The following is a 10286-nucleotide window of genomic DNA, read 5'->3' on the forward strand; positions in this document are numbered from 1 at the left end:
CCAGACAAGGCCAGATAAAAGTTTCCAGAAAGCATTGCAACTGAAACGGGCAATAGAATTTACCTTGTACTTTCTCTGCATCCTTGGTAGAGACACAACTGATATTCCCCATGGGAGCTGCACCACGTCCTGGGTCTCATAAAGGCTGGAGGTGGATGGAGGTTGATTCTGACTTGCATAGACTGTGTGGAAGAAAAACAAACCATCCGCCACATGTTTCATTATATTCAACTCATTCACACTCTTGGGTCCCTTACCAGGGGCAGAGGGTTTTTCTGGTGCCTCGGATGACCCTTGAGGACAAGAGGGAGATCTGATCCTGTCCCTTGAGGAAGGTTTACAGGGCCCTGGTTCAGGTGTTTTTATAACTAATCAAGCATCTGTGAACAGCTCAGGTGTCAACTAGCTAGAAATAAAGTCAGGGGTGTGTCTCATCCCTCAGAGAGCCCAGCACATGGTCTCTGTACAAGCTACATCCTAGGGAGTGCTATGTCTGTCAGCCTGTATAAGGCCTCCTTCCTTCTCTATCAGAGGCACGTGTTGCCCAGCTCACTATGGGGAAACGACTGCCCATTTCATGCATGCCCTGAGAAACTTGAAGAACGTTCCAACGTCCTCACTCAGGCTGACCTGAAAGCCCTGTGGTGCCATCACTGCATCTTCTCCAAACACTCAACAAGTAAAAAGACAAAACGTGTTTTATAAGTCAACTCATACTGTTCAGATCATCTTTCCAGATGGTGGAGGTGGAGGGTGAGGTCCCAGAGGCCACCAGGTTGGAGAAGATGGGGGTGGCCCAAAGCCCACAGATGGTGATAAAGGGCAGCCCATGGGGTGTGACATGGAGGGCACTTCCGGGAAAGGAGGAATGTTCTGGAAGACACGTGGACCTGCAGGACAGAAATTAAACTTTTGAGATGTGGTAGGGTAAAAGGTGAAAAATCCAACACCAACACCAACACTAACATAGCTGAACACCAGTGAAGCCGGAACGGTACCTGTCTCCTTCCCCTCCCCCTGGTTTCAACAGGGCAGCATCAGTGCCACTAAACTCCACCCTTCCCACTGGGTGCCACCTAGAGCTTCTAGGCGTTGGAGGCGACAAAGCAGTGCATTGCTGGCAGCATGCAGGGTACTAGCTGTGTCTGCAAATGTAGGGAAGGAAGTGGCTAGTCTTAAAGGATCAGAGGGATAATTCCAGACTACTAAAGAAAGTCTGTTCCACACACACAGGCTTCTATTTCCAGGACGACTCTCTACCCAGCCCCTCACCACCTCAACAGCTCTGTCTTGGCATAATAAGAGCTGAAATGATGAGAAAGAATTTTGTTTTTGTATCATTCATTTACATCTTGAATCCATTTCAAGTTAATTCTTGGAGTGGTGTAACATAAGGTGCTAAGCTTTATTCTTATACATGTGAATATCCAATTTTCCCAGCACCAGTTATTCAAGAGACTACTCTTCTCCACTGTGTATTCTTGACTCCCTTGTCAAATACTAGTTGACTGTGCATGCATGGGTTTAGTTTGGGCTCTCAATTTCTGTTCCATTGTCTTGTGTGTGTGCTTATGTCAGTGACATAACTGATTTCTTTGTGTTAGAATGCAGCTTGAAGTCAAGAAGTGTGATGCCTCCTGTTTTGTTCTTTCTTGCATTGGCTACTTGGGGTCTTTTTGTGGTTCCAAATACATTTTAGGATATGTTTTTCTAATTGCCTAAAAATTGCATTGGAGTTTTGATAGAGATTGCACTGAATCTCTAGATGGCTTTGGGTAGTATGGACATTGTATCCATATTAATTCCTCCAAAAGATGGACATGGGATGGCTTTTCACTGACTTGTGTGTTCTCCCGTTTCTTTCACCCAAACTGAATATCTTCCATTTCTGCACACAGGTTTTATAGTTTTCTGTAGAAAGATCTTTCACTTCCTTGGCTAAATTTATTCCTATATATTTTATTGTTTTTGATGCTGTTGTAAATGGGGTTGTTTTCTCTACTTCTTTTTAGATAATCTTTTTAGATAATAGTGTATAGGAATGCTACAGTATTTGATATGGTGACTTTCTATTTTGCAACTTTACTGCATTTCTTGATTAGATATTAACAGATTCTTTTACATTAAACTTTTTATTTCATTCTTTTACCTTATTTAAAAAAATCATTTTATTTGGGAATAGCTGACACACTATGTTACATTAGTTTCAGATGAACAACATAGTGATTGGACAAGTGTATACATTCTGCTAACCCAGGGGTAGCTATCATCTGTCACCATGTATCACTATTCCGGTACCATTCTCTATGCTCCCTATGCTATATCTTCTATCTGTGATTTATTCATTCCATAACCAGAAGCCTGCATCACCCAATCCCTTTCACATACCTATGGCATCCTTGTCTTGTGCCTGATCTTAGAGGAAAATCTTTCACAATTTCATTATTGAGCATGATGTTAGCTGTGGGCTTCACATACATGGCCTTTCTTATGTTGAGATATGTTCCTTCTACACTGAATTTTTAAAGAGTTTTTTTTTTAGCACAAATGGATACCAAATTTTCTCAGAACATTTTTCTGTGTCTATTGACATTGTCCCATGAGTTTTCTGTTTAATTTTTAAAATGTATTTATTTAGTTTAGTTTAAATTTATTTATGTATTTCTTTAGTATTTATTTTTTCAAGTTTTTATTTAAATTCCAGTTGGTTAACATACAGTGTAATATTAGTTTCAGGTATAGAATGTAGTCATCCATCACTTACATACAACACCCAGTGTTCCTCACTACTAGCGCCCTCCTTAGCCCATCACCCATTTAACCCATCCCCCTGCCCACCTCCCCTCTAGTAACCCTCCATTTGCTATTTATAGTTAAGAGTCTGGTTTCTGGTTCATTTTTCTTTCATTCAATTATGTGAGGGGACACATTTATTGATTTGCATTTCTGAAACATCCTTCCTTTACAGGGAAAAAACCCTTCATCATGGTCAATGATCCTTTTAATGTAATGCTGAATTTGGTTTGCCTATACATTATTGGGAATTTTTCATCTATATTCATCACGGGGATACTGGCCTATAGTTTTCTGTTCAGGTAGTATCCTTCTCTGGCTTCCTACCAGGGCAATTCCAGTGTCATGAAATGAGTTTGGTGGTGTTCATTCCTTTTGAATCAGTGAGAGGACTGCTGTTAGTTTCTTCTACAAACGTTTGGTCAAATTCACCAGTGAATCCACCTGGTCCTGGGCTTTTTTCCCCTGAGAGAATTTCGATTACTGATTCAATTTACTTGCATTGGTTATCTTCTTGTATTGATACAGTCTTCCTTTAATGGGTCTGCGCAAACCTTCTATATCTTCCTGATACAATCTTGGTAGGTTCTGTGTTTCTAAGAGCCTATTCATTTCTTCTAGGTAGGCGGTTTGCTGGCCTCTAATTTGGCCATAGTCGCCTCTTTGTCTCCTTTATGTTTCTGTGGTACCAGATGTAATGTCTTCTCTTTCATTTACAATTCTTTTGATTTGGGTCCTCTCTCTGTCTTAGCATAGTCTATGTACAGTATTGTCAATTTTGTTTCACTCTTCAGAAAACCCACTGTTGGTCTTCTTCATATTTTCTATTGATTTCATGGTCTCAGTTTCATTGGTTTCCACTCTCATATGTATTACTGTCTCCCTTCTGAGAACATTGGACGTAGATTGTTGTTTTTTTCTAGTTCTTTGAAGTTAAAAGTAGTTTGTTCATTTGAGTCCCAAATCTATCCTCCACGCATGCAAATCCAGTGACTCATCAGAGAACCTTCAACAGGTCTTTCCTGTCCTGTCATTCTCAGAACTTGAGAAATAGAACCAGAAAATTTATTTGAAGACACAATAGATGAAAACTTCCCTAATGCGGGGAAGGAAACAGATCCAGAAGCAGGAGGCACAAAGAACCCCCAATATATTCAACAGAAGCAGATCCACACCAAGTCATATAGTAATTAAAACGCAAAATGTCATGATAAAGAAAAATTTTAACAGCAGCAAAACCAAAGATGACAGTTACCTACAAGGGATACCCCATAAGATTATCACTGGATGTTTTTCAGAAGAAACTTTGAAACCATAAGTAAGCAGCGTGGTATGGTAAAGGTGCTGAATGGAAAACATCTGCAGCCAAAGAGAGTCTATCCAGCACACTATCATTCAGATGGAAGGAGAGATCAAGAGGTTCCCAAATAAATGCTAAGCGAGTTCACAACCAACAAACCACCCCTGCAAGAAATGTTAAAAGGGACTCTTTAAGTGGAAAAGAAACACCTAAATTGACAGTATTAAAGGGTGAAACGCAAAAGCAATAAAAATGAGTATATCTGTAAAACATCAAAGTATTCACAATATGAAAGGTTTTGAAATATGAACACTACATATCTACAACACGGGGAGGAGAGGAGTAAAGAACTGGTTGTGGGGTCCCCGGATGTGGGGACCATGACCTGAACAGAATTATTCGGCGAGGAACACAGAAGTTTGACATGCCATTTTCATGGCTGGGATGGAGCTGCAGATGGGGATACTGAGCCAAAACCTAACCTTGGCCCAAACAATAGGTTTCCCCCTGAGCCCAAAGCCAAGGACTGACCCACACCCTAACATGTGCCCTCAACTCAGCTGTCTGAGGAGATCACTGAATGAGTGGTGGTTGGGCCCCTACTTCCTCTTGGGACCTAACCCTAACATTAGTCATGGCCTGGTCCCAAGGAGGTTCCACCTCCTAGGTCTGAGAAAAGAACTGATTTGGGGCCCATGACTGGCACAGCATCATTCAGCAAGGAATCCAGGAGTTTGCTATGAAATTTCCAGAGTCCGAATGGAGCTGCAGAAGGGGATCCTATGCCAAAACCTTATCCTGAACACACAAATAACTGATTCCCGATCCCAAACCCTAAGCCTGTCCCATACCCTAACAGGGACCCTCAACTCAACCCCCCATGGAGATCACTAAACTGGTGTCAGTTCTGCCCCTGCCACCTCTCAGGACCTAACCCTACCCATAACCAAGGCTCTTGCCCTAAGGGGGCCCACCTTTTAGGTCTGAGGTAAGAGCAGATTTGGGGCCAATGACTGGAACAAAATATTGCAGTGAAGAATGCAGAACTTCACAGTAACATTTTCAAGGCCAGGATGGAGCTTAGATGGGGATGTGGAGCCAAAACGTAACCCAGGCCCATTCAGTCATCTGGTCCTGAACCCAGTCCTAATCCTGACCCAAACCCTAACAGGTGCCCTCAACTCAGCCCTCCAGGGAGATCACTGCAGTGCTGTTGGTTGAGCCCCTGGTGGTCAGACTCTGAGGTCCTGGGACCTAACCCTAACACTAATCATGGCTCTGGACTTAAAGGGGCCCACCTCCTAGGGCACAGAAAAGAATGAATTTGGGGCCTATTATCCAAGAGGAATCCAGGCATTCACCATGACAATTCCAGGGTCAGAATGGAGCTGCACTAAGGGATTCTGTGCCAAAACCTGAACCTGGAATACACATACCATCAGCCATTCCCAGGTCACAAACCCTAAGCCTGTCCAACACCCTAACTCACGCCCTCAACTTAGCCCTCCGTGGAGACCACTGAACTGGTGTCGGTTCTGCCCCTGCCACCTCCCAGGACCTCACCCTAACCCTAGCCATGGCTTGGCCCTAAAGGGGTTCCACCTCCTAGGTCTGAGGAAAGAACAGATTTAGGGACCATGACCAGCACAGAATATTTCAGAGAGGAACCCAGAATTTTGCTATATCTCCAAGGCTGGGATGGAGGTGCAGGAGGGGATCCTGAGCCCAAACCTAACCCTGGTCCACCCCATCATCTGGCTCCTAAATGCAACTCCTAAGCCTGATGCACACCCTAACAACTGAACTCCACTCAACCCTCTGGGCAGATCACTGCACTGGCCGGCATTTTGGCCACTGCCACCCTGCTCAATTGATCCCTGATCCTAGCCATGGCTCTAGCTTGAGTAGGGCCCACTGCTTAGGTCTGAAGAATAAATGACATAGGGGCTCATGTCCAGTACAGAATTATTCAGCGACAAACCCAGAACTGCACTGTGACATTTCCACAGCCCGTATCCCCTACAGCAGGTCCTCAGGAAACCCGGCTTCTGTCAGCATGGACAAGTCCCCACATTCTCCCCTCCCGAAACCCGCCCACCCACCCCGCAGCGGGTCCCGAGGAGGAGGAACACCAGTCTGTGCCGGTGGTAAGGTGGCCGGCTGGCGGCGCATGCGCCACTCAGGTCAGGGAGCTGAGCTCTGGCGCCCCCTGCAGGCAGTGAAGGCAGTGCAGGATTCACTGGGCTACCTCTAGTCTAGGTGAATCCGTTAACTTTGGAAACTCAAACTGAAACGGAGCCCAATATCCCCCAACTTCTCCAGGAATACTTAAAGAACAACTAATTGGAAACAAAACGCAATGAAACGAAACGAGGTGAAATGAAATGAAATGAAATGAAATGAAATGAAATGAAATGAAATGAAATGAAATGAAATGAAACGAAACAAGACAAGGTGAAATGAAATATAAACACAAACTTCGCAACTTACACCAGATTTCACTCAAAATTGCAGATCCATTTCAAGTGCAAAACTGTCAAGGCAGGTCGCTCAGTCATTTGAGTGTCCAACCTTGGCTCAGGTCATGATCTGGCAGTTCGTGACTTCCAGACCCACATGTGGCTCGCTGCTGTAGCCTGTCAGCACAGAGCCCGCTTCAGATCTTCTGTCCCTCTCTCTCTCTCTGCCCCTCCCCCGCTTGCGCTCTCTCAGAAATAAATATTTTTTTAGAAGTGCAAAACTATCAAAATATCAAAAAGAAAACATAAAACAAAACCTACATGACCTTGGGGTTTTAAGACACCAAAACCAATCCACAAAAGAAAAAAACTGGCAATGTGAACTTTATAAAATTAAAACTTTTACTCCATGAAAGACCTTGTTCAGAGACCCAAAAGGCAAGCCTACAAACTGCAAGAAATATTTGCAAAACACACATCTGATAACAGATTTGTATTCAAAATACATTAAGAACTTTCAGAAAACTCTCAGAAGTCAACAATCAGAAAACACACAACCTAAATGAGAATGGGTAAGGATCTGAAGAGACACCTGGCCAAAAAGAAAATAGACGGATAGTAAATAAGCATACAAAAGTATGCTCTACATCCATGTATCATTAGGAAATTCCAAATTGCTACACACCTATTAAAACTGCTAAACTCCAAAAAAAATTTGACAATGCCAATTGTTAGAGAGTGCAGAATGAGAAGAACCCTCCTTCATTTGGGAAATGCATGTGCAGCCACTTTGGAAGTGAAAACTAGTAACAGGAAACCTCACTAAAATGAAGTCTAGGAAGGCTTGGCAGGAGAGACTCTCACACCTACCGCTCTACATCAATTGCAGACCCAACGGGACCATTTTACTATCCTAGCAGGAGGAAGAAAGGTTTCCTCCTCCCCAGACAACAGCTCAGCCAATGACAGACTGTCACAGGTCAGCCAATGAGAAGCCACTACACATCAAGCCCCCAGTTTACGCCAGTGAACTTTCTGTTTAGGACAGTGCCTCCCAACTTCCTCGGTTTCCTCTATAGAAGACTAATGCTCCTCTGCTTTGTTCCGTGTGCTTGCTTATGGTTTTGCCTAAGCTTGCTTGTCTTGGATTGAAATTCTCAACTATTCCCAAATAAACCCATTTTTGCTGGTAAAATAATCGGCGATTTCATTTTTAAGTTTAACAGAAAATAGTTTGGCATTTTTCCCCAAAGTTAAACAAGTCTTGCCTTAAGAATCAACCATCATCACACTTCAGGTACTCACACAACTGCTTTGAAAAACTATTTCCAAACAAAAACTCGCATGCAGCTATGCACAGCAGCTCTATTCGTAATGGCAAAAGTCTTCAAGAAATCAGGATGTCCTTCAAAATATGAATCCATAAGCAAACAGGAAGCAGAATATGCCACCATGCCCAAGATAAGTCTCTTGGGCACAAGTATTATTTGGGGCTAATCGATTTTAACAGACAGAAGACAGAGGAGAATCTCTGAAAACCGAATAAAAGTTGTCCTTTAGTGAGAAAAAATTTACATTTACAAAGGAACGCTCCATTTGTAACAAAGTCTCTGGACTTAAACCTGATTAACAACCTTACCCCTCATATACTCTTGCTTGGTCTGATAGCCTCCCTTAATTGGCCTTCCGACTACTGAAACATTCCAAGTGATTACTTCAGCCATTTTGGGAAGTTAATCAGTTTTCCTGAGTATGTCCCACGTATACAAGATGTATACACGCAATTACAGTTCTGTTTTTCTCCTGTTAATCTTTTATCACAAGAAGTAGTCTCAGCCAAGAACCTAGAAAAGTAAAGAAAAATTATTTTTAGTCACCTATACATGCAATGCACTACTACTCAGCAGTAGAAACGAATGATCCATCACCCCTTACAAAGACATGGATGAATCTTACACATATTTTGCGAAGTAAAAGAGTCCAGTCTGAAGAGGCTACGTACTGTATGGCCCCGTTCATAGGACATTCTGGAAACGGCAGAACTACAGAGATGATAAACAGATCATGCAGTTAGAGTTCAAGGTATTCCGTATATTTTAGTGATAGGTATGTGCCACTACGCATTTGGCAAAACTCAGATGTTTCCAGCCCAAAGACTACATCATGATTATCCAACTGAATTATTTAGGATGTGGGATTGTCACAAGATATAATACAGAATGTGATACATGATCTAACTGTACTAGAAATGTATGAAGAAACTCACTGTAGGTGCCGGGGCAGAAAGTGCTAACCTAAGCAGCTTTGGGAATGAATGAAATGTGTACTGAAAGCACATAGACAGTGGGCTCTATAACATTCTTCCCCATGATACGTAAAAACTATCAACATAGGGGCCCCTGGGTGGCTCAGTCGGTTAAGCCTCCGACTTTGGCTCAGGTCACGATCTCACAGCTTGTGGGTTCAAGCCCTGCGTCGGGCTCTGTGCTGACAGCTCAGAGCCTGGAGCCTGCTTTAGATCCTGTGGCTCCCTCTCTCTCTGCCTCTCCCCGGCTCACACTCTATCCCTGTCTCTTTCAAAAATAAATAAACGTTAAAAAAATTTTTTTTAACTGGGGCACCTCGGTGGCTCAGTTCGTTGAGCGTCCGACTTCGGCTCAGGTCATTCCCTAGCGGTTTGTGAGTTCGAGTCCCCCATCAGCCTCTGTGCTGATAGCTCAGAGCCTAGAGCCTGCTTCATATTCTGTGTTTCCCACTCTCTCTGTCCTTCCCCTGCTCACACTCTGTCAATCTCTCAAAAATAAATAAACATTAAACATTTTTTTCTTAAAGTTCATTGGAGATGCCAACAGAAACCATCTCCTAGCCTTGTCCTCACTGCCCCAAATTGTCCCGAAGCTGCAGGAGCATCCTGGAGCCCATCATCCCCATCAAGATGTGGGTCTGACTCTGAGGCCAGGATACGTTATGATCTCCTTCAGGTCAGAGAGCCAGGTTAGGGTGCCCCCTGCTGTCCGCTGGGCTGTGGCACAGGGAACACCCGACTCACAGTTTAGCCCCTCGTGGCACATCCAGTTAATCTCTGAAATTCAGTGCCACGATTTGGAAATTCCAACTAAGATAGAGCCCATCATTCTGGTACCTTGACTGGGAAAAGAGGTTGTTGTTTTTTTTTTTTTTAAGTAAAGGTCAATTATAAAAAAAAAAAATTCCATCTATCTCCTACATCAGTGCTATGATCTGAATGTTTGTTTCCCCCCAAATTCATCTGTTGGAATCCTAATGCCTGATGTGATGATGTTAGAACAGGATGCCCTTGGGAGGTGATTAGGTGATGAGGGTGGGGTCCTCACGAATGGGATTACTCCCCCTATAAGAGACCCTAACCCATCCCCTACATGTCAAAAGAGGAGAAGTATGCCAGTACAAACAGGGCCCTTACCTGACCATGCTGGTACCCTCATCTCAGACTTCCAGCCTCAACGACTGTAAGGCATCGATTTCTACTGGTTATAAGCCACCAAAAATACCAAAATACGGTTCCGTTTTAGCAGTCCAGATGGACAACGGTCAGCAGCCAGTCTGATCCTGAATACTAACCCCTAACCTTGTCCCTGAACGCTGGGCCCTTACTTCTGATCTCTGGCCCTCACCCTGACCCTAGATCCTGACACTAGGCGCCAACTCTAGCGCATGGCCCTGGCACCCCAACCCCAAACCTTAACTCTAAACCC

The 10286-nt window shown here is 43.6% G+C and overlaps 1 long non-coding RNA gene across 3 annotated transcripts in view; it reads right to left on the reverse strand.

The window, feature by feature from the left end:
* LOC122215283 overlaps positions 1-8927 on the reverse strand; it is a 34893-nt gene extending 25966 nt beyond the window's left edge. Inside the window, exons 1-3 of one of the 3 annotated variants that reach the window (XR_006200314.1) lie at positions 8192-8927; positions 718-890; positions 64-182 (exon numbers count right to left, since the gene is read on the reverse strand). This is a non-coding gene — a long non-coding RNA (uncharacterized LOC122215283). Of the gene's footprint in view, positions 1-63; positions 1337-8191 lie in introns of those variants that run through there. The other 2 variants (XR_006200312.1, XR_006200313.1) reach the window with 2 other exon arrangements.
* Between the last annotated feature and the right edge of the window lie 1359 nt (positions 8928-10286).

The sequence above is a fragment of the Panthera leo genome, chromosome A3 (assembly GCF_018350215.1).
Source record: "Panthera leo isolate Ple1 chromosome A3, P.leo_Ple1_pat1.1, whole genome shotgun sequence".
NCBI lineage: Eukaryota > Metazoa > Chordata > Mammalia > Carnivora > Felidae > Panthera > Panthera leo.